The sequence below is a fragment of the Neovison vison genome, chromosome 1, assembly GCF_020171115.1.
Source record: "Neovison vison isolate M4711 chromosome 1, ASM_NN_V1, whole genome shotgun sequence".
Taxonomy (NCBI): Eukaryota; Metazoa; Chordata; class Mammalia; order Carnivora; family Mustelidae; genus Neogale; species Neogale vison.
Genome location: NC_058091.1, coordinates 40,240,677 through 40,268,416, shown reverse-complemented (window position 1 = coordinate 40,268,416; position 27,740 = coordinate 40,240,677). Strand labels below are relative to the sequence as shown.

The following is a 27,740-nucleotide window of genomic DNA, read 5'->3' as shown; positions in this document are numbered from 1 at the left end:
CAACATTCAACCTTTTCTGATCTTCTTTTTTTCTATATAGTTATGTGTGTGCACTGATCCAGAATATGGGTTCATCTGTGATACATTTCTAAGCAGGATATGATTTACAGGGATAATAACCTTGTACCATAGTACTAAAGTCAGTAAACATCATTTCTATAAATCTCCTTGATTTTGTAAAATAAGATAGGAAGAATTACTCAGGAAACAAAAAATGAGCAAAGGAAGACAGAAGAAATGAGCAGTTCGCAAGCCCTTGATTTTCTTGCTCTCGAGCATCCAATTAGAGGATCTGATGATGTTGAGAAGATATAATGGTTTCCCTTAGGCAGAACAGTAGGCAGAATTTTAAATGTGGTACCTTGAACAAGATATAGCAGGACAAAGTTAATGTCCAATGAGAGAGAACAGAGTGAGATGTTTAGAGGGGGGAGATTGCCAAAGCCAGGAGGAAAAAATATATTGAAGGAAGTTCTGTTAAGAAGAAACTGAGTTCTACTCATGAGGCAAATTCTTCAGAATTATGAGTAGGGTTTATTATTTCAAAATCTGATGTTTCAGAGTGTATCTAAACCATAAAACTTCAGCTCAGCACCACACAGGTGACACTTGGATGAACTGATCAAACTTGAATAGCTTTGGTAATTTATTCAACAATTTTTGAGCCACCTATTATGTGGCAGACAGTTTCTATGAGCTGAGATGTTGAATTCTTATTCTAGTGATGAGATGGGGTGGGAGAGGGAGACAGACAATGAGCCTGTGTGTGTGGGAGGTATATAATACATAAAAATACATAGAACCATATACAATAATATATATAGTTAATATCCTATAATATCAAGTTTTATGTTATAATATCTGGGGGTGAGGAGAATTATAAAATCAAATAGTATGTAAAGGAGCTCAGGAGTGACAGGGTAGGACCATTCCCAGATAGGGTGGTGGGGGCAAGGAAGGTGTCCCTGATGAGAATATTAGAGCAGAGATATGAATGAAGTTCGGGGGCAAGTTCTGAAGCTATCTTGAGGACAAGCTTTTCAAATATGGAGAAGAGCAAGTGCAACCTGAGGTAGAAAGGACTTGGCATGCTCCAGGGATAGCAAAGTGGCTACTATGCCTGATACAGAGGAATAGGAAGGAGAGTAGCCAGAGATGATGCTAGAGGGAGAGCCATCAGGGTTATAGTTTGGTGAAATGAGAAGACATTTTTAGGGGTTTTTGCAGAGAAAGGTCATGACTAGCCCTGATTCCTGAGAGGTCATTCTGTTTGTGAAGTGGAAGGGGAGAACAAGTGTGGAAGCACAGACTATTAGGAGTCTGTTGAGCTAAGCAGAGAGAGAGGTGATGGTAATTTAGACTACAATGATGACTTTATATGGAATCTAGATAGATATTCAAAGTAAAACAGACAGGACTTATGATTCATTTGTGGGATGTGAGAGAAAGAGGTGTCAAAGAGAATTCTGGATTTGGTCATGAACAGCTGATTAATAGAGACTCCATTTAGTAAGATAAGGAAGACTACAGGAGGAGTAGGTATGGAAGGAAAGCTCAAGTATTTGGGTTTGGATGTAGTAAATTTTAGATGTCCTTCAGACATCTAAGTGGAAAAGTTGAGTAGGCAATGAGACACGAGAACATAGCCTTCAGGAGAGAGGTATGGACTAGAGATAGAAATCTGTGTGTCATCAGCATAGAGAATCTGCGAATACTGATATAGAAGAGAAGAGCAAACAAGAGGTCTGAACATTGAGACTAGGGGCACTCCAACATTTAGAGTTCAGCAGATGAAGAAGATAAAGGAGATCTGGCCATCGTGAATGGGAAACAGCAGCCAATGAGGAAAAGAGAATTGGAGTCAAGTGAAGAGAATGTTTTGAGAATCACAGAATAATCGGTTATGCCAATGTTGCTGACTTTTCAACTTGTTCACCTGGAGGGTATTGTTGTCTGATGGAGGAGAGTTGGTAGGGACCACACCTGGCTGGAGTGGACTGGAGAAAGAATGGGAGGACTGGAAGTAGAGGCAGTGGGTACGGACCACCCCCTTGTTGTGCTGGGAAAGTAAAGATGAGGAAATGTGCAGCTGGCAATAGAAAACATGAGAGGTCATTGGAGGGAATAATCTAGGCACCAGGGGAACCTGTTGATGCACAGAGGGGAGGAATAATTTCTGGTGGGATGTTCTTGAGTTGGGTGGGGTCCGTTCTTACCTATCAACAGTAGAGAAGGCAGTTCAGGTAGTGGAGTGTGGAGAGGCTGGACAGTGGTGGTGGGAAATGTGAGCTGTTCCTGTGTGAGTGAGTCTGACCTTGATTCTGGGCGGACTGGGAAGCCAGATGATCAACTGATGGTACAGGAGGGAAAAGTGTGGAAGGGGGAGGAGAGAGGAAATGTGTGGTCTAGTGCAAGGCAATGTAGCACAGAGGAAATCTGGGTCACTTCTTGAGGCTGGATGGACATGCCACTGTCAAGAAGAGTTATTTCTTATTGTATAAAATTCCACACAAGTTTTGAAAAATAATCAGTGTGTTCCAAACTGGAGAGCATTGTAATTTTCCAGAGTAACTAGGATCATGCAAAAATTTCACTCGAGCTATTGCTGAGTTTGGCTGGTAGCTTTTTTTCTTTGTAATGACCCATTCCTCTTATTTGTCTCATCTTTATCCCCCCCCCCCATCACCTCATTTCCTAAGAAGGAGTTTGGAAATGGTCTTAAGAGGAGAGGATGTTTTCACATCTCTATATGTAGTGACTAGCCCAAGATCTGCTTTTATAATAAAGAATTGATGCCACTCTTATCTAAAAATTTAAGTGAAATAAAATAATTGTTTAACATGCACAATATATCTATTTTAATAGATAAAATAATTATCTATTGTGCTGATGAGAGATGAAAAATGGGAAAACATTGGATCCTATCCTCATATGAACTTAAAAAAATCTAGGCAGGTCGTCAAAACTAATATAAATGAAACAATTGACAGATGTAGTGATTTTATAGTTAATTTTGTTATTTAAAGTGGTTACCCATAATTAATAGTCAAAATTAGTTACATAGAAATTCTACTTATTGGAATTTATACTAATGTAAAAATTAAGAATCTAGAGGAAGATTTTTCTTAATGTGTAATGACAAAAACAAAATGGAAGAATTTAAATGCCTTACAACAGAAAACTGGGTAAATTGTGGTTTATCCATAAAATGGAGTACCACAGATTCATCAAAAATTATGTTGAAGAAATATGTATATTGGCATTTTAATGTTTTAGTAGTACATTTTAAAAACAATTTGTGACACAGTATGATCCCAGAAATGGAAAAACCGTCTAAGCATGTGTATAGAGAGAACTCTGGAAGGATATTCAGTGTTAATGTGTTTCTCTCGAGAAGAACTTATGAGTGGTTTTTCTTTGTGCCTAACTGGTTTTTAAAATTTTTTCTCTAATATAAATGTATTACTTCTCTAATAAAGAAAGCCAATAAAAGTTATAAAATTGAAGACATGTGTAATTAAATTCTAATAAGAACTTAAGTGTTGTAGGTGTTAAGAGGGGGAAAACATTTATGAGGGCTGGAGCAGCCAGGAAAGGTTTCACAGAGAAGGCAAATTTGAGTCAAATGTCAAAGCTGGGCAGAATTCAGAGAGGAGAAAAGGTGGCTGGTCATTCAACACATCTTTGCTCAAAGAAATTTGACAAAGTTCAGCTAGAGACAGAAATAATCTGACAATTTTCAAATTGTGTAAAAAAAGAGTCTTGATTTTATTCTAACAAAAATGTCATTGAAATGAAATTGTTTTTCTCAATTAGCTGGATTGTTTTCTCAATCCAGCTAATGATTCTTTGAATTGAGTTCACCAACTTCTATAGCAATTTCCTCCTAACATAGGACTAGACTTAAGGCTTCAAATCTATTAAAAAAACCAAAAACCTGTTTACATGATAGAATTACACAAGGGCATCCAAGCTGAACACTGATAACAGCAATGTGTTGGTCAGCACAGCTGTCCTGTCCCCACGTGCACACCGAAGGCGCCTGTGTGAATGGCGGAGATTTGGGCCTTATCTGTCTTCATTTCTCCAGCATGCTTCCCACATAAATCTCCCACAGCACCACACACTGAGAAGCTCAGCTCAGTGTGTTTCAGGTGGTTGGTGCATGCGGAAACCCAGTAGACTCATGCCCAGACTTGAGTCAAGCCTTTGGTGATCTTGCCGTTGGATGAAAACATCAAGGCGTCCTGTTTGTTCCAGCTTCACTTCAGCACCCCTTAGATTTACAGCTTTGCCCATGCTCTGCCGTCATTGCAGGCAAGGTTCTGTTGGAAGGTTTCCTCCATCTTCAACTTTCTGAGGCTGAAAAGAGTGGTGTTAGGGAGGTGCGTTGGTATAAAATGTGTCTCAGGATTGGTGCTAAGCCATGATTCAGAGGAAGGACGTGTATTCCCAGACTTGCTGACCAATTCATGCTACCCAAAGTGGATGCTGAATCAGAATGCTTAATTATTATTATTATAACCACTGATGGATTATTGGCAGATAGCATACTTCATCCTGGAAAGAGATAAATGAACACCAAAAATTCTTATCTCTCAACCTTTTTTTTTTTTTTTTTTTCAAATTCAGTGATAGATTAAATGTGTGTCTTTATTTCTGATCTCGCCTCTGTTTCTTACTGTCTCACCTGTGGGCTCATTTCAGTCATATACAATGGATTTGAAAAATAACTTATCTTGAAATAATCTCAAACTTTTGGAAAAGTTGCCAGAGTAATACAGAGAATGTCCATATCACCTTTATCCAGAAACCCCAATTGTTTTTTTTGTTTTTGTTTTTTTTAAAGATTTTATTTATTTGACACAGAGAGATCACCAAGTAGGCAGAGAAGCAGGCAGAGAGAGGGGGAAGCAGGCTCCCCACTGAGCAGAGAGCCTGATGTGGGGCTCAATCCCAGAACCCTGAGATCATGACCTGAGCCAAAGGCAGAGGCTTAACCCACTGAGCCACCCAGGCGCCTCACCCCAATTGTAAATATTGTAACACATTTGTGTCCTTCCTTTCTTCTCTCTCTTCCAACATACACAGTCATGTTATCCTCAATATTGAAAGGAAGTTTTCAGCGGGATGTCTACCAACCCCTAAATGCTTCAGAACATATTTTCAAAGGGCAATGACACTATTCTATGTAACCACAATATAACAGCCAAATCAGGAAGTTAACATCGATATGACACAACCATCTGATCCAGAGACCTCATTCGAGTTTTACCAACTGTCCCAACAATATCTCTTTTTGTTTTCTGGCCCAAGATCTGGATCAGGATTACAGGTTACACATAGTTATCTTATCTCTTCAGTCTCCTTCCATGTGGGGCAGTTCCCTGCTCACATCTCCTCAGCCCCCAGTCCCACCAGTGGCTTCAGGGGCAAGGAGTAAAGGAAGCCTGACAATACCTCTCTTGACTGTCACTTGATTCAAAGTGTTGGTGCTCAACATACAGAGGATTCATTAAGGATTTGTGTGGCCTTTGTAAGTTATATTTAAAAAGAAAACAGAAAGAGAAATAAGCAGGTAAAGACAAGTGTTTATACTTAGTTGATAGTTAATAGAAGCATCCCAAGTAAATGAAAGTGTCTCACCTCATAGAGACGTTGCATACACTGCTTTCTTTGCCTCTTTTCTTTCCCAGAAAACTCCTACTTATCCTGCTCTCCCCTGAGTGAAATTTCTCTGGCCCCTTCCCAGGTCAGATCCACTCTATATGAATCTTGGATTTTTTTTTTTTAAGATTTTATTTATTTACTTGACAGAGATCACAAGTAGGCAGAGAGGCAGACAGAGGCGGGGGGTGGGGAAGCAGACACCCTGCTGAGCAGAGAGCCCTATGTGGGGCTCGATCCCAGGACCCTGAGATCATGACCTGAGCTGAAGGCAGCGGCTTAACCCACTGAGCCAACCGGGTGCCCCTGAATCTTGGATCTTAAATTTTTGCAGCCGTCATTACCATGATAATTATATTCTCCTTTCCTTTTTAAATTTATTTTAAAGGTTACAGTATAACACATATAAAATTTACCACCTTAGCCATTTATAAGTGTACAGTAGTGTTAAGTACATTCACATTGCTGTGTGGCCAGAACTCTTTTCATTTTGTAAAATGGAACCTCTAGACCCATTAAACAGTAGCTCCCCAAATCTCCTCTACTTTCAGGCCCTGACAACCACTCTTCTACTTTCTGTCTCTATGAATTTGACTATTCTAGGTACCAGTTTTTCCACATCCTCACCAACATTTATTTTTGTTTCTGTGTTTTGATAGTAGCCATACTAATGGGTGTGACGTGGTAACTCATCGTGGTTTTGATTTGCATTTCCCTAATGATTAGTGATGTTGAGCACTTTTTTCATGTACTTGTTGGTATTTGTATATCTTCTGCGGAGAAATGTCTATTCAAGTCCTTTGCCCATTTTTTTTAATCAGGTCATTTGGGGGTTTTTGTCATTGAGTTGTAGGAGTTCTTTATATATTCTGGATATTAACCCCTTATCACATGTGTGATTTGCAAATATTTTCTCCCATTTTGTAGGTTGCTTTTTCACACTGTTTTATGTCTCTTGATGTACCAAAGTTTTAGATATTGAGGTAGTCTAATTTGTCTGTTTTTTTTTTTTAAACCTTTGTTACCTATGCTGCTGGTGTCTATATCCAGGAAATCCAAGTTCAATGTCAATGAGCTTTCCCCTATGTTTTCTTCTAAGAGTTTTATTGCTTTAGCTCTTGTGTTTAGGTCTTTGATTCATTTTGAATTAATTTTTATAATGGTTAAAGTAAGGATCTAAGTTCATTCTTTTGCATGTGGATATCCAGTTTTCCTAACACTATTAAAAAAACTATCCTGGGGCGCCTGGGTGGCTCAGTGGGTTAAGCCGCTGCCTTCGGCTCAGGTCATGATCTCAGGGTCCTGGGATCGAGTCCAGCATTGGGCTCTCTGCTCAGCAGGGAGCCTGCTTCCCTCTCTATCTCTCTGCCTGCCTCTCCATCTACTTGTGATTTCTCTCTGTCAAATAAATAAATAAAATCTTTAAAAAAAACAAAACAAACAAACAAAAAAAACTATCCTTTCCCCATTGAATGGTGTTGGGATCCTTGTCAAAAATCATTATGTACAAGTGTTCATTTCTGGGCTATTTTATTCCATTGGTATATGTCTGTCTTCATGAAAGCACACTGTTTTGGTTACTATAGCTTTGTAGTAAGTTTTAAAATCAGGAAGTGTGAGACCTCCAACTTTGTTCTTATTTTTCAAGATTTTTGTCTTTGAGGTTCCTTGAGATTCCATATGAATTTTAGGATGGATTTTTCTATTTCTGCAAAAACTACTATTGGGGTTTTGATGGGAATTGCATAGTTTCATGTGTACAAGTGTTTGCCTTCTTGGTTAAGTTTATTCCTAAGTATTTTATTCTTTTGATGGTATTGTAAATAGAATTATTTTCTTAATTTCTTTTTTGGATCATTCATTCATTTTTTCTATTTGGAGTGGAAGGATTTTCAATTTTTATCTCTGGGCTAGAAGCTTGAGGAGTGTAGAAACACTAGCCCACACTTGTACCCCAAGGCCTTCTGTAGCAAGTCACTAAGTATGTGTTAAATAAATACTTGTTAATTTTGTCTAATAGTGCCAGGCTGGTTCAGTAGACTTACTGTTTTCATATGTGAAAAAAGAGTATACTGATGCTGAACCATTTACCTTGACTGTCTTTTAAGTCCTCCTCCCTTTACATAAATATGACCTGATATTTACTTACTGCTTATATGCTATGTCTTTGTATATGTTACTTTATTTCTCATAGCAGTTCTGTGAGGTGGGCTGAATATACTTTGTTGAAAATCTGAGTTCTAGAGTAAATGTCTTTGATCTGATTCTGCCACTTGCAAGCTGTGTGACTTTGAACAAGTTACTTCATCTGTCTGTGCCTGATTCCTATAATGTGGGATTCCTAAAATGCGTTCTTGTGTGGTGTGTCCCTCACATTCATTAAAATCTCAAAGGGCCACCTGGGTGGTGCAGCCGGTTAAGCCTCAGACTCTGTTTCGGCTCAGGTTGCAATCTCAGGGTCCTGAGATTGAGCCCCACGTAGGGCACCACACTCATTGCAGAGTTTGCTTGCGACTCTCCCTCTCTTCTCCCTCTGTCCCTACCCCACGTGCTCTCTCTTGCTCTCTAAAATAAATTAATAAATCTTTTTTAAAAAAGATATGTCAGTTGTTTAGCACGTAGTAATTGATTACTACATTCTAGTAATCATTATCTCAACTTTGCAAATGTAGGAGCTGAGGTTTAAAGAGGATATGCTACCCATGATCACACCTAGGCAGTCTAGAATCCCTAATTACTGAAGCCCTGTACTGAAGTGCCTCCTGTATACACCATTCTTCCCTATATCTGAGACCAGGCAGTAAGGAAAGTCATAAGCCCCTGAGGGATAAAACGTTTGAGGAATTTGCAAGAAATGGAACCTCCCAGGATGCCGGATCAGAGTGTGCAGGGACGGCCCTTTCATCTTTCAGAAATTCAATTGGAACTCCTGGAGAGACCCAGGGTGTCCTAAAGGGAAATCTGACTCCAAAGATCAGAAGTCTTCTCTCAGTTGATCAAGCTCTGCCTACAGTGCAGTCTAGCCAGCCAGCCAGCCTGGCTCAGGAGGACCTATCCTAGGGTGGGAAGGTCTTTGGGGAAGGGGAGAGGGACTTCTGGCACTATTCTATGACTAAAGAGGAGGCTGGCGTTTGGTTCATCCTCCCTCTGTACTCAGACTTCACTATCATCACAGGCTTCCTCATCTTTGCCCTGTTCCCAGTGGTTCCAGTGGTTCTGGAGAAATAGAAGTGGTCCTGCCCTTCAGAAAAGACTGGGACCCTAGTCCCAGACCTCCAGGGGAAGCAGTGACCGTTACAATAGTCACATTCTCAGTGGGCTTACATATCATTGGCTAACTTTTTTTGAGCACTCACTGTTCTTTGTGCTTTGCCTACAATGTGTTATTTTATCCTGAGGTGGCCAACCCATTCCAGTATGCCCAGGACCTTCCCAGTTTCAGCACTGAAAATGGAGCATCCTGGGAGAGCCCTTCAGTCCTGGGCAAACCAAGGGCAGTGGTTACCCTCTTTTATCTTCACAACCACCCTGTGAGTTGGGAAACTTGACCCAGAGGAGTGGCGTCTTTTGCTAACGATGCATCCCCATCGAGTATTGAACTTATGAAGACTGACTGCAGGGCTTGTTCTCCTAACCAATATACAATGCTGCCTGAACCAGTAAAAGCAGTCTCTGCCAGTAAATGCTTGGGTTTGGTCCAGATACCAAATGGATGGCAAATAGTACTGGCAGCTGTGGAGGAAATAGTAAATTGTGCAATATGAAATTTCCCAAAATTAAAAATGGAAACTCATACTCTATTGCTGACAAAATGCCAAAGAATGCTTTCGAGACTCACCCGGCTCTTAGATGTGATGCCTTACTTTGTTCTCATTTTGGTTGTGCCTTTTAGTTTGGTGAGAGCAGGGAACAGGGACCAGATCAGCGTTGTTGGCAGGAAGCTTTAAGGTGGGGAGGTGGAAAAGGAAGATTGTCATTCTCTTTCAAGGGCTTGCATATCCTCCACTTCCTCTGTCATCTCCATGGAACCTTGGCCACTTAGCTGCCATCTTATCGGCTAGTCTTCTTTTGCTTTTTTGTATCTCCTGTTCTTCCACTTCCTGTGCAGTTCTTCTCTGCAGCATTTTTACCTCCTTTTGCTCCTCCCTCCTCCCACTCCCAGGAACAGCACCCTGGTAATGCAACATGCCGTCCACAGCATATGTGTGTAAGCACTCCTTGGTCAGCCTAGATCCTTTCACTCCTGAAATTACATCGAGGCTCTCTCTCTCTGGTACAACCAACACCAGCTGTGGCCTCCTGAAGTCCTGTGTTCTAACTTCTGCTCTGTAACTTCCTAAACACCTCACTGACAGAACCATGATTGTTACTCTACTTGGATGGTCACAAAAGAGTCAATGAAATGACAAGGATGAGAGCAGCCAGCAAAGCATCTTGAGCATTAAGAGTGCTTGATTAAGGGCACTTGGGTGGCTCAGTTGGTTAAGCAACTGCCTTCGGCTCAGGTCATGATCCTGGAGTCCCAGGATCGAGTCCCACACCAGGCCCTCTGCTCATCAGGGAGCCGGCTTCTCCCTCTGCCCCTTGCCCCTTTCATGCTCTCTCTCTCTCTCTCTCAAACAAATAAAATCTTAAAAAAAAAAAAAAAAGTGCTTGATTAAATATACTTTTCTCAACTCGTGGGCCCATATGAAATCTGATTCAGACCAAAAGTGAGCAGGATGGCATAGGCCAACTGAAGAAGAGTGTGAACCGGTTGTCAGGACAGGCCCAAGGATGGGAAGAAAGGGACACAGGACCAAAAAAAAAAAAAAAAAGCAGCACTGGGTACTGGTCACACATGCAAACAAACATCAGCAGCTTGGTGATTTCCTGGAGGTCAAAGTAGTGATGGAGTTATTTCTTCCTTGAATCTTTTAATTTTATTGCTTAATTATATTTTTTTTCACTTGCAAGAAATAGAGACCTATTCAAGGCAATGCAAGAAAGGGGTGGGGGAGGTGATTTTAAGAAACATATGGACTCCATTTGAAAAGAATTTCAAGGTTTTCAATAGTCGTAGGGTCAGTCTCTCAAGGGCTTTGTGGTCTCTGCTTTCCTCTGAGTGCTCTGCTCCAGTCTCCTCCCTACTGACCAGCTTTCTCTGCTAACTTGGGAACTCCTGATGTCCCCTCAGTCCTACTAGCAGGACTTCCCTTGGGTAATTTGTCCCTGGATTCATTGTGTTAATTGTTACCACTTGTCAAGTGGCAAAAATCTCAGCTCTGTCTCTTCTCAGGGTATGTGTGGCTTATTTAGTTCCTGTATTAGTCAGGGTTCTCCATATACATATGGGGAGATTTATTCTAGAAATTGGCTCACCTGTTTATGGAAGCTGAGAGGTCTTACAGTCTATTGTCTGTGAGTTGGAAAACTGGGCAAGCCAGTGGTATAATTCAGTTGGCATATGAAGGTCCAAGAACCAGGAGCTCTGACGTCCAGGGGCAGGAGAAGATGGCTGTGCCAGCTCCAGGGAAAGAGAAAGGAGAACAAATTCTTCCTTCCTCTACCTTTTTGTTCTCTCCAGGCCCTCAGGGGACTGGATAGTGCCCACGCACATTGGGAAGGCCAATCTTCTTTACCAGGTGTACTGATTCAAATGCTAACCTCTTCCAGAAGCATCCTCACAGACACACCCAGAGATGATATTTTAATCAGCTACCTGGGCATCCCTCAGCCCAATTAAGTTGACACATAAAATTAACCATCCTAACTTCTCGGCTCTGCCCTCTGGCTGCCACTTTAGCCCTCACTGAAACATGGCAGTGGCACGCCCAAGCGGCTCCACAGTGGAGCTGACCAGCCTCGAGCCCTGTGTCCCCCAAGACATTTACTTATGTGTTTGTGTGCTGCTCTTTCTAGTGAAATGCCTTCTTCTAATCTCCTCTAGTCTAAGCAATTCAGAGATGGGTGTGTACCATGGCAAACAACGCGGCTATTTCAGTTGTATTATGTGTACCCATCCAGAGCACAGAGAGAAGGGAGATTGTGAAGGACAATCTCACCCTGGACCTAAAACCACTCTTTTTTTTTTTTTTTTTTTTTTTTAAAGATTTTATTTATTCATTTGAGAGAGAGAGACAATGAGAGAGAGCATGAGCGAGGAGAAGGTCAGAGAGCGAAGCCGACTCCCCATGGAGCTGGGAGCCGGATGTGGGACTCGATCCTGGGACTCCAGGATCACGCCCTGAGCCGAAGGCAGTCGTCCAACCAACTGCGCCACCCAGGCGTCCCTAAAACCACTCTTTTTTTCCCAGTATCCAAACTCTCATATCTTTTTCCAGCCCACCCTACTGGATTTCTCTGCTGCTGCTGCTGCTGCTGCTGCTGCTATTTCCTTTTTTTTTTTTCCCCCACTCAGGGATTCTGAGATCAATGTCTGAAATATAGCCTCCGTTATTCTCCATCTGTCCTTTCTTGGCTGGTCAGACATGCTTGCGCACGTGCAACCCCAGCAAACCCGGGGGATGCTGTCAGATGCGTACTGAAGGGTCCTCGCATAGTCTGTGAACAGGCAGAGGATCTCTGAGGCTCCTCTTACTTCACACACAAGCCTGTCTGAGTCTCAGCTTGGGGCCCAGCCAAGGTACCCCCTTTGGCTCATAATTTCGGTTGCCTCATAATTACAGGAGTAACTGTTGTCCTTTTCAAGGTTCTGGCTCTTCCTCAGGACCTCTTTATGTGCGTCTTTTCAACTTAAGTTCCTGTTGCCTGTTATTTGCAAGGTCTTTCTTAGCTCAAATTTGTGAGAGAAGGAATCTGATTGGCTTGATTTATCTTTTAAGCACAGGTTGATGACCAGGAAACAGATTGGCTGCCTTGGATGGGCTAGGGGTCTTCCAAGTTGGTGGGGAGGGTAGATGGAGAGAGGAGAAATATGTCATGAGGAACAAATCTTGGTCACCGAGGACTTTCCCCTCCAGTAGCCTATGTGCGCAGATCATTCTCTCTTTGTAGGTGTTATTGGTGGCTAAACACAGTAAATCAAACACATTGATATTTTTTAAATGAGCCATTCTTTGAAATATCAACTTGGGACCCAGCTTCCCACACCCTTACATACATTAAAACTTTCAACTCTGGTATGTTTTATCTTTTTTTTTTTTTCTTTTTTTTTTTTTTCCTTCGCAGGATATGAAACATAATGCAGAGGAGAACAGTTTGGGGGGACATCCTGTGTGGTTATCTAAGTCTGTGTTTTTGTCACTTAGATGATCCCCATGTAGATTTAAGTGGCATAAAATTTCACAGAGATAAATAATGTTTCACAGCTTCAGAAGAATACTGCTGTGTCCTTTTATGCTGCCTTTCATAATAAGACTTCAACTGCTCTTAAACACTAACTAAATCTCATTAACATTATCTCCAACACGTTAATAGGAAAAACAGGTCTCTAGAACAGTGACATTTTATGATTAAAAACACATTTATTTAAATGGTTGAATTGCCTCCATTTGAATATTGCCCACCACTTCCACAATAATAGCAGAAGTTTTTCACAGATGCTTTTTAATAGGTAACCTCTGCAATAGCTCTACTAATAGTATAAAACATTGAACAGCAAGCCTTAATTTGATATGTGCTAATTGCTTATCAGAAATTACTCAGTTGTAGCCCATCACTGCGGAAATTACTTCCAAAGAGAAAAATGGGCAATTTTGGTAGGTGCATTAATGCCACAAGGCCACTGTCACATTTAGTATTCTAAAACAGTAACTGTCGTGGTCGGAGTCAGTACTGATCCACAGGTATCCTACGTTCACCCAAAGACAAAGGTACAGAAAGAATCTGGTCCCAAATGTATCATCAAATGCAATAAAGTTGCGCTATTATTGGTTGATTCAAAATCATGAATGTATCAAAGCAGTTGCTGTTCTTTAGCTGAATAGACAGTCTGTGTTCCATTGTAAAAAAATATCAGACAATCAAAACCTTACTAAGAGTTTTGTGGTGCGGGGTATGTGTGTATGTGTGTGTGTGTGTGAGAGAGAGAGAGAGAGATAATGCTCTTGCTTTTGATCTCAGATAAATGAGGCTCCATTTTGTAACCAACACTGTGGTGTAGTAATATATTTTGTCTCGATCAAGGCTCGAAATGTTTAAAATTAATTAGTTCTATTTAGGGTTGAAATAGTCCACTGGGGAATACCAAGTGGGTGGCAGTTTGATGACTGAGAGGGTAAAGCCAGCAAAATAAGGGCATGAACTTCCCCAAACTCCAGTGTATTCAGGATGCTTGGGCTGGGCAGAGAGGATCCACTACTGGGGCCTACACAGATAACCCTCTGCGGGCTGGGAGGGAGAGGAAAAACACGGCCCTCTCTTGGCTTGAATAGAGGCACAGGGCTGGGATGGATGGCATGGGAAGAATCCACTGGAGTGGAATGCCATAAAGGCAAGTGAAATATTGACTACGATAAGGACAGTGGGTTGGAATGATCTACATTTCCCTTCTTTGCCACCATTCTTATAATATCCATTGGGCTTGTATAAGTTGAAAGGGCACTGCTAGCCCCAGACTCTGATACAATGAGCTCAGGGTCTCTCACAGCTCCATTTTCATCTTTGTTGTTCTCATACACCAGCAAGTGCTCTTTTCAGTGAAGGGAAAGGTGGTCACCAACAGCTTCAGGCTCACAGGGTCCTTACTGCTCAACATTTCTTGGTGGGAACAACACTTTCTCTTCGAGGGTCCACATAGCAAGCCTTTAAACAGCCCCCGTGGGTCACGTGCCCATGTCATGGACCCATCATCTAGGAAAGGGAGATAAAAACGATGATTGGCACAATCCCATCTGGGAAGAAAGAGGGGGTATTGGGCAGACAAAATCAGCCAGTGTCCACTACAGTTTCCTTGGGGTGCTTTTCTTGAACTGGGATGTATCTAATTCTGATATGAGCTCAGTTTTTGTGAAGGGCTTTGAAGAGGAGAAGCTGTGACTTTGTGTGAACAATCCAGGCACGACTTCACATTCAGTTTGCTTATGTCCAATCAAATAGCCATTCCCTTGTGTCTCTTCTTTGCCTATGTTCTCAATGTCACCCCCTCTCTGGAGATGGTCCTCCTAAAATGTGCTGGTGTGTACGTGGCAGAAGACCTTCAGTGCCAGACATAAATGTTTGTGCTTAATTTCTTCATCAACAGGGAATGTTAATTTCTGAGCCTGGGCTGAAGTGATGGGATTTTTCACTTTGTGGAGCTCAGTCAAGAAGCAGTGCTGGATGGATTAGCAGCAGAGACAGGTGGCCAGGGGGTGAGATCAGAGACTCTAACAGTAGTCTAGGCAGGAGGAGAGGGACCTCAATGAAGACAGGAAAAGAGAAAGGGGATAGAATTCATGGTAGTTTTTGTGGCAAACTCTCAATTCCTGGAAACTGATTTGACACTGTAGCAACAGAGAGGGTGGTAAAATTCAAAAACTGTTAATTCTAAAGTTTTGTCATTGAGAAAGAAGAGTAAGGAAATTTGCTTTTGATGTACAGCAAGCAATTGGAAATGCGGATCTGGGATTCAGGACAGGTTAGAACTGCAGAGAGAATCATGAATGCAGTTACAGCTGAAATAAGAGGAATAGGAGATTCTATCTAAAAGACTGGAGAAAAAGGGGGAGAGCCAATGACGCTAGGTCATTAGTTCCAGAGACCTGGGAGTCATCCTTGATCCCTCCTTCCCCCTCACTGCCCTGTATATACTTTGCCTGTCACATTTGACAGTCGACCTTCAAAATTTATTTTGGATCTGTGCTTGTCTGCCCTTGCACTCTGGCCACCTTAGACCAGGCTGTGGACCCTCCTGCCTGGGATGTGCAAGTACAATGGCTCCTAAACATTCTCTTTGCTTCCACTGATGCCTCCCTCCCATCTATCTTCCCAGGGCAGTAAGACAATGTTCTTCTCTGTGACTACGTATCATGTTACCCTGCTGTTCAAAACCCCTCAATGGCTTCCCATTGAGGTCAGAGTGTAGTTCAAGTGTTCTGTCATGGTCTACAGCACCTTGCATAACTTGGCCCTTATCCCTCTCCCCAACTTGTTATCATTCTCCCCCTCATTCACCACCTTTCCATCACGCTCATCTTTTTGTTTCTCAAACTTATCAAGCTCTCTGCTAGTTCTGCTCTAAACTCTTGCTCCAGCCCTAGTCCTATCTCTTCTCTTGAACTTCCAACTCTCTCTCCATCCCTTCCCTCTCCCTTAATCCTTGGAAGAACACAGAGGGATTTTTTTAATTGCCCGAAGAGTCCTATTTCAACAACACAGCCCTCCACGGCCACCCCGCTCTCTCACTTGGCACTGCAGCTAAGGGGCTGAGTGGGAACAAGGTGAATATTCAGAAACCTCCTTAGGGGTTAAGGGGTAGGGTACCCTTAGGTCTAACCCATTACATAATGCCGTAAAAAGCATATACTTTCCCTTTTAAAATGTGCTCTAGTTATAAAGAATATGAAGCTAAAAAATGAATTTATTAAATAGGGTATAAAAGGATTCTGTACTTGACCAAAGGATCCATCTCAAGGTTTCTTAAAATACTGATTTTTTCCTAATATATTCAAAGCTTATAATTTTATTTTCCACAATTCAGTTCACACGAGTTTTCAAGGGTACTGCAATTACAGAAGATAAAGCATGCTTGTATTATTAGATGGCGAAGTTGAGTCACAAAGACTTGCTGAGAATGACAGAGACTCCATAATAGAGTCAAGGTTGGTAACTATTCTCATTGACTCTTCATTGACTCTTTGCTCGAATCAAAGACTAACTCCATCTCTCCAATACTTTCCTCTTAAAATATAGATTAAACTCCTGCTGTTGTTTTCCAATATCTGCCATGGACTTGAGCATAAAAATCTTGGTGATTTTGGAGTGCCTGCGTGGCTCAGTCATTAAGCGTCTGCCTTTGGCTCAGGAGCTCCCCATCAGGCTCCCTGCTCTGCGGGAAGCCTGCTTCCCCCTCTCCCACTCCCTGTGCTTATGTTCCCTCTCTTGCGGTCTCTCTCTCCCTCTCTCTCTCTCTATCAAATAAATAAATAATCTTAAAAAAAAAAATCTTGGTGACTTTTTGTATAGGACTGGGTAGGAGATTCCCAGATACTGGTCATTTCATTCCTTAGAGCCTTTCTCAGCCAGTGTTACTGGCTGGGCTGAATTGCCTGCATCGAGGCTGTTTTTGAATATACACTTGTGTTTGATCCAGTGAGCAATCAGGCAGAGAGGCAGTGCTGGGACAGTTCACTTACATTTTTGTGTAATTTCAAAATGTGAATAACAAGTTCTTTTTTTAAATAAAAAAGGAAATGAAATTAAAAACAAGACTTCAATTTAATCTGGGAGACTTGAAATGGCAAGCTTGCCCCTTGTCAATTTCGTTCTGGTTCACCGGGTCTCAGCTATCGCAGCCGCCGGGCAAATGAAGGAGAGAGTGTCATCGACACTTGGACCTCCTTGCATCTGCGGGTAACCTGGACTCCAGTGTGATTTTAAAGGGTTTTTATGTTCAGAGATTTCTGCTTATGTTAAAGTTTTTATAGGTATAGGCCTATTTGATGCTAACCAGAAAGTGCCAGAGAGGTAATTTACAGAATAAAAACCCCACCCCAAATTCTTAGATATTTATATAAGTGTACACAAGTAAAATTAAGATATGGGACGGAGCCCGTCTACACAGAGCATCCTTATATTTTGATCTGGGTTTAAAAATTAAAGCTCGTCCTTGCTCAAAAACATTTTAACAGTAAGATGGGTTAACCCGCTTGATTGTTCTTTTCACCTTGTCTGTCCTCCTATGTGCACCAGGGCAAGGGTGATAAATCCCACTTAGGCAACTGTTGTAAAGGAAATTGAAGGCGATGTAAATCCAGGGTTTATATTAACTGCCAAGAGCTTAAGCGCCAACACTCAGTACCTTTTTAGAAGCTCACATGTTCCACATCATTCTCAAAAACAAAGAAGGGAAAAATGCCACATCACACTCTTTCAGCACATAGACATCATATACTGGGTCCTGAAAATGTTTTTAGTGTAACCATGGGAAAATAACGTGGTTTTGGACCAACACATTCAGTTTTGCCTTTGAAAGATCTAAATAATTCCAAATGGAAACAATTTTTCCTCAGAATTTCTCATCTTGGGGCAGGAATAATAATAATTACGGTCATTTGAGGTAAACATTAGACCAGTGCTTCATTTTTATTATTTGCTTAATCTTCACAAAAACCCCACAGAGTAGGCTTCATGATCTCTCTTCTACAGGTGACTAAACTCAGAAGGATTAAATATGCCCAGTATCGAGCAACTAGCAGGTGGCTGGCTCAATAGTCAAATCCTGGCTTCCATGATTTCACATTACTTCTCTTGGAAATGGAATCCAATCTTGTGGTAGGTGAAATTACATTGCTTTTATTTTTACCTTCAAGGCACAAATCTGTATGTTTATTTACTAGTCTTCTTTAAAAAGGGAGACTACGGGGCTGCCTGGGTGGCTCAGTGGGTTAAAGCCTCTGCCTTCGGTTCAGGTCATGATCTCAGAGTCCTGGGATGGAGCCCCACAATTGGGCTCTCTGCTCAGCGGGGAGCCTGCTTCCCTTCCTCTCTGCCTGTCTCTCTGCCTATTTGTGATCTTTCTTGCTCTCTCTCTGTGAAATAAATAAATAAAATCTTTAAAAAAAGAAAAAAAGGGAGACTACGAAGAAATGGTCTTCTCTGACATTTGACTTGACCCTAAAAATAACCATTTTACATGGCCACGCCATTTTGCTGACATTCGGTTGTACTTTCCCTTGACTTGGTCTTCCTTCTTCCTTCCCATGACCTCATCTGAACTCACAGAAACTGGTTCTGTCCTGTCCCCCTTCAGCTTTCTAGCATGCCATCTACAAAAGGTATAGCAGACCTATATTCCTATATGCACCTTGGATTATTTATAACAAATGAATTTTTAGGTAAAGTTTTTACTAAGTTATAACATACTTGTCGTAAATGCACAAATCTTGAGTTCACACCTCAACGAATTTTCACAAAGCACACCCTTAGAACCAGCACCCATATCAAGAAATCTATTATTACCAAACTAATGGTATCTCAAATGTTGAAGGGAAAATTCCCATTTCAAAGTTTATGTACATAATCTTTCTGTAAATGCAAGTATGCATTTGAAATGTGTTTTATTATGCCCCACTTTATGTTTTACATATTCTGATTTTCATACCTTGTGTTTCCTTAAACCTATGATGCATTTAAAGAGAATCCACGTAGAACAATATAAGCACCAAGATAGGAATACCTCCCCCATTCCAACCCCGCATCAAAATTCAGCACCATACAATCCTTGAACTGTTTTCTTCTGGTTATTAAACTATTTTCTTCTGGTTATTGTCTTTTTACAATAAGCAGATAGTAAAAACAATTCCGTTTTAAATTTTTAAAATTTCCTTATCTTCAACAAGCAACTCCTCTATGAGGTCTTTTGTTTTGTTTGTTGTTGTTGTTGTTGTTGTGTGTGTGTTTGCTTATCAGTGGGTCCTAGTTTCATATTCATGGGAGAAGAAAATTCCCAGTAAAAGCTAATATATATATCAGCTGATTATATCTATATATCTATATCTATATCTATATCTATATCTATATCTATATCTGACCCTTGAATAATGCTGGAGTTACTGGCACCCTCTGTTGTCAAAAATCCACATGTAACTGTTGACTTTCTAGAAACTTAACTACAAATAGCCTTCGTTGACCAGAAATGTTATAGATGACATAGACTATTGTCTAACACATATTTTGTATGTTATGTGTATTCTATACTGTATTTTCACACTAAGGTAAGCTAGAGAAAAGAAAATGTTATTTAAACAATCACAGGGAGGAGAAAGTACATTTATAGTATTGTACTATAAAAAATTCACATTCGAGTGACGCACAACCCAAGCCTGTTTTACTGAGGGTCAGCTCTGTGTATATATCACACTGTCTTCATCCATTCGTCTGCCAATGGGCACTCAGGTTGTTTCCAAATCTTGGCCACAGTAAGTAATGCTGCAATGGACATGGAGAGGCAGATATCTCTTCCAGATTTTATTTCCTTCAGACACATACCCACAAGTGGAATTACTGGATTATATGATACTTTTATTTTTAAAAGTATTATATGATACTTTTTATTTTATTTCTTAAGGGAACTTCATACTGTTTTTCATTGTGGTTGCACCAATTTACATTCCCATCTCCAGTGCAGAAGTGTTCCCTTTGCTCCACATCCCCACCTACGCTGCTTATTTTTTATTCCCTGGTGGTTTTCACGCTCTCCAAAGTCCATGAACTGCTCCAATATTGGGTCATTCCCCAACATAAGATTATTGTGGGAAAGTAAAATCACGAAATCATTAAATTTTAGGGTTCAAAAGAAGCTTTGACATCATTTTTCATGGGAAGACCATGCAGGCCAGTGGTTAAGTGATCTGGGCTTTGCCATCCAGTGATATAGTCAGGAAGCCAGAGCCCAGATCACAAAGACAGCAGTCTAATGCCAGCCAGCTTAGAGTTCCATATAGTACTTCTCTTCTGTATCTCTAATTTAAAATCCAATTATATTATGTTTAGAGTTAGCTTTTTTTTTTTTGCACAAGTTATTTTGTGCACAAAGCAAAAATTTAGAAAGTATGGACATGAGAAAAATGTAATATTTTAGTTTTTAGTTTATTTCTTTGACATCTTTTTGTGTTTGGCACATTTTGTTTGGTACGTGTCATTTTGTACATACTTATCACTATTTGTATGTAATTCTGTATCCTGCTTGAAATGTGTTTTTTTAAATCACACTGTGGTAGGCTTGGTTTACGATAACCTTAAGCTCTTAGGGAAAGTAGTGTCATGTTGAAACCAAGTTTATCAATGTTAGAAAAGCTGCAGCGGTTGCTAAGAGAAACTGATAGTTTCTTCCCATAGGAACTGTTGTTTTAATCTAGAGTCTCTAGATTCAAAAGACAGAAAACTTAAGTTTGTGATGGGAAATAATTTCATCCTTCCTGGAAAAATCACTATCTTCTATTTGAAAAGCATAGCCACATGGTTGCAATTTCCTGAGTGGGTGAAATGTTCTAGGTGGTGTTTCTCTCAGTTTTCCTTGTGTTGATGGTGATCTCGATGGGAAAGCAAGGGACATAAAGCTAATTACTGGGGGCACCTGGGTGGCTCAGTGGGTTAAGCCTCTGCCTTCGGCCCGGGTCATGATCCCAGGGTCCTGGGACTGAGCCCCACGTCAGGCTCTCTGCTCAGCAGGGAGCCTGCTTCCCCCTCTCTCTCTGCCTACTTGTGATCTCTTTCTCTCTCTGTCAAATAAATAAATAAAATCTTAAAACTAAAAAAAAAAAAAAAGTAACCTCTGGTCAGCCGCTCCTAGAGTGGAGAAGTTGTTAGAAAAAGCAAACCTGCACCTTGTGTTTGATAAAATCTAAGCTGGTGTTTAGGTTCCCTTATGATAGAAGGAAACAAAGGGGAGGGATTTTTATAGCAAGCTGCTTGCTCTATCACATTTGGGCACCCGATAACTTGCATCTGGGCATTAGGTCTTCACTTTAAATTAAAGAAAATGGTTTTTAGTGAGCAGAAAAACAATTCTACCTAATACTGCTGAAAAACCAAGGATGACGATGAGGTGGAATTGAGAACAAGTGTTGTTTGTAAACTCAGTGGCAAACAGTTCCCCAATGGGCACTCCTTCTGGAACCCCACTTGAAGCAGCGCTGTGTACATTGCCATGGGCAGTGGATTAACTGCCTTACTTTCCCTGTCTGATGTCTCCATTCCTCCACTGGTGTTCCCTGCATCTCACAAAAAACTATTTACACTCCTATGGTTGTCTCAGAGTCTGCTTCTGAGAGTGTCCAAACTAAGACATACTGAAAAGCCCAAAGAAAGATTATGACAAAGAAATCTACTGAATGGTATTGTGAGGTGGAATTATCACTGGAGCAGATGCATAAAAACATATGAATTTAGTTAGTTCTTGTGATAGATGCTATGTTGTGGGTCCCCATTCTCCTACCCCCCATTAAAGACTTATTACCCCAGTTTTGAGGAATGCCACTGGCGGACAGCCCTCACTGCTGGTACTGCTTTCAGGATTAGTTATGGCTGAGGAGAGCTGCTTCCCTCAAGGTCACACCTCCTTCCTGATTTGGCCCTCATCTAGTGACAGGTTTGGAGAGCTCTGAAGGGACACCTCATTTTTAGAACTCCCTGCCAGTTCAGGTGAGGCATTCCATTGAGATGGTACCAAGGCTTAGCTTCTCCCTCTGCCCGGCTCTGCTTCTTCCCATTCCTCAGGTAAATCCCAGGAACACTCCCTGAGAAACCCCTCACCTGCTAATCTCCCTCTCAGAGTTCATTTCCCTGGAAACCCTACCTGTGACAGAATTGATGAACATCTACTAAGCTCTAGACAGTATTCTGAGGGATACAGTAAAGACCGAATAAGCTTTCTGCCTTTATTTACATTTGATGGAAGGAGTTCACATTCTAGAACAAGGGTCAGTAAACGTTTTCTGCAAAGGGCCAGGTAGTAAATATTTTGGCCTTCCTGGGTCCTGTGGTCTCAGTCACAGCTACTCAGCCCTGCCTCTGTACTATAAAAGCAGCATTAGGAATATATAAATGAATGGGCTGTGCTGTTTACCACTAAAACTTCATTTATGAAATAAGAGGTGGGTTGGATTTGGCGCATGGGCTATAATTTGCTGACCCTGTCCTAGAGAGAAGGAAATAAGGAAACCAATAAGTAAACAAGAAAACCAAGGACAATAATAGAGCCATAAAAGAAATAAATTAGGGTGATGTGATAAACACTATTACTGATCTGTAAATTATTTTTTGAGAAGTCATGTATTAAACAAGTAATATATTCACATGATTTAAAAACCAAAAAGATTGAAAAAGCACTCATTTGTAAATATAGATCCTGGTTCACTTTGATCCCCAGTAGAATAATTTTATTTATTTACTTTTGTGTTTCTTTTCAATATAAGCAATTACAAATATATATCCTTATCCCTCCCTTCACACAAAGGTTAGTTTGTAATATATCTTGCTTTGCACCTTACTGTTACTTACTTCGTGTGTCATGGAGAGCTCATACAGATCATCTCCATTTGTTTTTCTATACCTGAATACTATTCCTAGTGTGCATATGATAGCTTATTTCATCAATTCTCTATTATATAAGGGTTCTCTGGAGAAACAAACCCCAAAACCAAGGTGTGTGTGTGTGTGTGTGTGTGTGTGTAGGACTTGGCTAATGTGATTATGGAGGCTGACAAAAATCCCAAGATCTGCAAATTGAGTTGGCAAGCTGCAGAAATGGGAGGGCTGATAGTGTAGCTCTAGTCTGAGGGCTGGCAGGCTTGAGACCCAGAAAGAGCACATATTTCAGTGCAAAGGCAAGAAAAAGCTGTCTCTTATTGCATGGAGGAGAGAGATGGGAAGGGTCAACCTTTTTGTTCCGTTCAGGTCTTCAGCTAACTGGGTGAGGCCCACCCACAACAGGGAGGGCAATCTGCTTTCCTCAGTCTGTCAATTTAAGTGTTAATCTCATCCCAAAACACCCTCACAGAAATACCCGGAATACTGTTTGATCAAATATCTGGGTACTGTTGTGGCTCAGTCAAGCTGACACAAAAAATTAACCATCCTATGCACTTGGGCTGTTTCCAGTTTTTGGCTATTACTGCAATAATACTGCAGTGAATGACTATGTATATATGTTGTTTCATCAGAATGCAGGTGTAGTTGTCTGTAGGGGAAAGTCCCAGAAGTGGGATGACTGGGTCCAAGCATGTCACTTTGATAGGGATGCCTTGTTGCCATCCATGAGATTTATTCTAATTTGCAGTCCCACTAGCATATGTAAATGATTGTTTTCCCACAGCCCTGGTAACAGTTATCAAACTTTGAGAAATTTTTGCTAGTTTGAAGTGGTACCATCATGTAGCTTTAATTTGAATTGCTGCATGTGAGTGAGGTTGCGCATCTTTTTTATTTTTTCAAGGTTTTATTTTATTTTCTCAAACTACTTATTTATTTATTTATTATTAGAGAAAGAGAGAGGGAGCGAGAGAGAGAATGTTAAGCCAGCTCTATGCCCAGTGTGGAGCCCTACATGGGGCTCAATCCCATGACCCTGAGATCATGACTTAAGCCAAAATGAAGAATTGCTTGCTTAACTGACTGAGCCACACAGGTGCTTCTCAAGATTTTATTTTTTAAGTAATTTTTACACCTAGTGTGGGGCTTGAACTCACAACTCTGAAATCAAGAGTCACACACCCCACCAAATGAGCCAAGCAGGCAACCTGTCCATCTTTTTGTATGTTTAAGAACCATTTGTATTGCTTTCTCTGTGAATTTTATGTTCATGTCCTTTGTTCGGTTTTTATATGGGCTTTTGGACTTCGCTCAATTTGTTAAGACTCACTAAGCATTAAAGGGCTTGACCCACTATGATTTAGGTTGCAAACATTTTCTTAGTTTGTCACTGGTATTTAATGCTGCTTTTTTATCAATTTGTATCAGTCTTTTCTTTTACAGCTTCTGGATATTGAACCTTGACTAGGAGGACGTTTGAGGGATACTGCAGATGGGGTGCTTAGGGCTGCTAGGTCCACCTCAATTGTTTGCTTGTTTGGTGGGGAAAATGTGTGGCAGAGATAGCACTGTGGAAAACCAGAATGTAAATAACTCAACCTAAATGAGAAAAAGGAAACTAAAAATAGCTTTTGGTCCGCTATAAACATTAAAGTAAAACAAATGGTATCAGAGAATCACATGTAGTAAAAGTAATTATGTTGAGTCCAGACTTAAGAAATATAATCTTTTGTGGGGAAAAAATTAGGGTTCGTGATAATTTTTCTCTCTGAACTAGGAATGCATAGATTTGATGTGTTTTGATAAATACAGCTTGCCTAATTTAAAATTGATTTTAAAATCTTGCTGTTTCATCTTCATAAATTGAAAAGCAGGTTTGCTTATACTGGTAGCCTTTTATGGTACTTGAATAGTGGTCTGACTACTTTTAGAAATGAATAATGGATTAAAAGTACACTTTGCAGCTTACATTAGTTACTTTTGTAATGCAAAATAGAAGCATGATAATGTACTATTCAGCATGCTTTAATATGATTTATACATACACTACACAGCATAAGTAATTCATTATGCCCTTCACAGTGCATTTCCTGGGTACAGAAGCTCATGTTTACCAGTATTTCATCTCATAATCAGGTGGTCTAATGGAGGGAGTCTGGGACTACGAGTGAGGATTCCGCACTCCGCTTGCCCCTGACTAATTCAAGGACCGTAGGCAATACTCTTCTGGGTCTGGGCTTGGGTGCTTATAAAAACGAGTGGATAACACCATATGGATCCAGCTCAGAAGAAGGGACTGTGGCTTAATGACTTTAGGACTGTAAATGGCTTTCAAGTCTGGAATTAAATAGGCTTCACAGTAAAATTATTATTATTCTAGGAATTATCCTGCTTTGGAAATAACACTCTACAATGGTCATTTAATAAGGCAACGGTTCATTTCTCTGCATTTGGGAAGAAATCATCTATTGCTCCATAAATAGCACCTTGTCACACACTGTATTTTTCTATTTGCAAAGTGGATTTACTGAATAGCATAGGTGATGGCCCTCAAGTTCAGCTGCCTTTAAAAGCCAATTGCACTCCATTTTTAGAATGAACATGCACAGATTTGATTGAAGCTTGTGAGTTGGAAGCAGGGGAGTGGTTCTAAGAGGCAGACCTTCCCTTAACATTTGTGGGGCCTGGGGCAAGAGTACAAATGAAGGCCCACAGACCGTGTGTTTAAATATTTAAGTGGTATAGATCAAGCTAACAGACTGTTAAATAAAATATGTTCTGTCCTCTTTCCTCGACAAATATATCTTCATAATGACCTGCAAGGCCAGGTTTGAATTTTAGATTTCTCTGAAGGTCCCCCAAAACTTATAAATCACATTTCTCTTTTTTCCCCCCCATTGTTGATATTAGTATGATGGTGACCAGTAACACTCTCCAGACCAGATTTTGAACACACACATCCTAAAGGTAGGTTTCAAACTCTGTACCTATTTATGATATGCAAATCATGTTTCTTTTTTGATAATGCTGATGACTGTCTCTATGAAAATGGGAATCCATTAGAATAACTGAAACCTCTGAAATAGTAAGATTTGTGCATATGAAAAATGCTTTGATACAATTTGATTCCTTTGCCAATCTGGTTTTTGACCTGGTCTATTTAAATTCTGCTGGGAGGGACGCCTGGGTGGCTCAGTTGGTTGGACGACTGCCTTCGGCTCAGGGTGTGATCCTGGAGTCCCAGGATCGAGTCCCACATCGGGCTCCCAGCTCCATGGGGAGTCTGCTTCGCTCTCTGACCTTCTCCTCGCTCATGCTCTCTCTCACTGTCTCTCTCTCTCTCAAATAAATAAATAAATAAAATCTTTAAAAAAAAAATAAAAAAAAATAAATTCTGCTGGGAATGGAAGTTCACATCAAACTTCCACTGTAAACTGTAGGATGAGTAATATGTGCAGGTTTGCCATACAAACTTATTTTTTTGCCTGACACATAACTGTTATTTTAGATTCGAAGGAATCTTATTGGTCAAGTAGATTTAATAATGGGGATGATATAATAGAAAAATTTATATCCTTAGAGAATGCACCTTTAGCAGTTTTATTTTATAGCTGATATTTTTATTTTTGCTTGGGTATACGATTCTTGTTTATCAAGACTCCACTTTCTTTGTTAAAATGTAAAAGGCATGTTGGGCAAATGCTCCAGGGGCAATTTGCATAAAAAGTGATGACAAAGAGCAATTAGTACTTCATTATTATGCAGTGAAATGCTACTTTGCTCAAAAGTGACTGTAGTTCCCCCCCACATACCCCTTTATAAATCTGGTACAGCATTGTTCTAAAAATAGTACTTAAGAAACCTCTGTTTGTAAATCAGTGTCTTTGACTTTCCACTAGAAATCCAGGGGGAAAAAATCAAGCACTAAATAAAGTTATTACCCCAGATCTTTATAATGAAAAACAAGCACCAGAATTCTGTTAGGTAAGACAGGTCAGAAGATTTTAGTGTCTCATCAAATTAGTTCCATATCTTATTTTACCCCTTGGGATCGGCTTTCAAAGCAGGCTCAGATCATACATTGATAACAACATCCCCCTTCCCCCAACACACACACTGTCTCCCATGCACACTCAGAAACAGGGTCATGCCACACACGGCTGCACTGCAGAGAACAAACAGTCCCAAGGTATCTCTAGTTAGGAAGGCTTGATTTTTGAGTACAGATTTCATTACCATGAAATTCCTTTAGGGCACAAAAAGAATTGCTTCAAAGAAACAGTGTGGGGAGGTCGACTTTGTAAATGTTCGCCCCATCACCTGTGTTACCAGGCTCTGCCTGTCTTTAATTTGCCAGGAAATGCTCTTTTTTTTTTCCTCTTGTTGAGCCAACACATTATCTAAAACTCTGCAAGGCAGAATGTGCCAACATTCTGTGTGTGTGTGTGTGTGTGTGTGTGTGTAAGAGAGAGTGAGAGAGAGAGACAGAGAGAGAGTAAGAGAACCTAGTAATTGATTAGATACTGGCAGAATGAGAAGGAGACCTGGGAAACTGTGAAGCCTTTAACCTTTGGAAAATGACTTCATGAAGCTGGAGATGGACATGGATTATAATATTTCTCTCTGCAAGTCCCACAGCAGGCTTGGGTGGTGGGCCATTGCTAGGGGTAGAGGTGGGAGGTTGGTAGACCCTGCCTTATTTTCAGTTCCTCCTCTACCTGACCGTCTGTGGCCCAGACCCCATCAATGCTTTTTCCACAACCATAGCCCTGGCCAGCATGGCTCCCAGATGACTGACCTAACCTACTGTGTTTGCATCGTAAGGGGTCTGTTAATCCTAGGAGGCTGGGATCAGCCTCATCATTTGTGATTTAGGCTCGGGGGCTCAGGGTTGTGTGTAG

The 27,740-nt window shown here is 40.7% G+C and overlaps 1 long non-coding RNA gene across 1 annotated transcript in view; it reads left to right on the top strand.

Moving 5' to 3' along the window:
- Nucleotides 1-27,740, top strand: part of LOC122904537 — a 73,969-nt gene that overhangs the window by 965 nt on the left and 45,264 nt on the right. The window contains exons 2-3 of the long non-coding RNA XR_006384222.1: nt 17,956-18,081; nt 25,750-25,806. This is a non-coding gene — a long non-coding RNA (uncharacterized LOC122904537). The remainder of the gene's footprint in view (nt 1-17,955; nt 18,082-25,749; nt 25,807-27,740) is intronic.